The sequence below is a fragment of the Myotis brandtii genome, unplaced genomic scaffold (genome assembly GCF_000412655.1).
Source record: "Myotis brandtii unplaced genomic scaffold, ASM41265v1 scaffold2325, whole genome shotgun sequence".
Classification (NCBI taxonomy): Eukaryota; Metazoa; Chordata; class Mammalia; order Chiroptera; family Vespertilionidae; genus Myotis; species Myotis brandtii.
The window spans coordinates 29,289-29,798 of record NW_005358747.1 but is presented as its reverse complement, the minus strand read 5'-3'; positions in this window follow the sequence as shown (position 1 = coordinate 29,798).

Here is a 510-nt window from a genome sequence, read left to right as displayed (position 1 = left end):
GGGAGGGAGGAGGGGGAACCCAGGACCCAGGTGCTGCCCCCGACCTGGGATCGACCCAAGACCCTTTGATTCCAGGGCCGACGCTCTAACCACTGACCCACAGGCCAGGGCGTGAGCAGTTTTCGTGTTTTGTTATTTTATTGGCTTGAGAGAGAGAGAAACATCGATTTGCTGTTCTACTTATTCCCTTGGTTGGTTCTTGCGTGTGCCGACCGGACTGAACCTGCAGCTTGGTGTGGGGGGACGGCGCCCTGACCAGCGGAGCCGCCGTGTGACCGGCTTTAATGCCCCCCATCCACCCAGAGCCACAGCCGCCCGCTCCGCCACACAGCACCTCCCGCCCCGGCACCGCTCTCGGCTTTCGTGGTCAGACCTGGGGACTGGAAGGAAACGCTGTCCCCAAAGGACAGTCAGACACCTCCCCCCGGGCCCGCAGCTCCAGGCCCGGCCACAGAGGGGACGGTCCCAGTCCTCCTGTGGCCACACCTGCGTGTCGTAGCCATCGGGCGC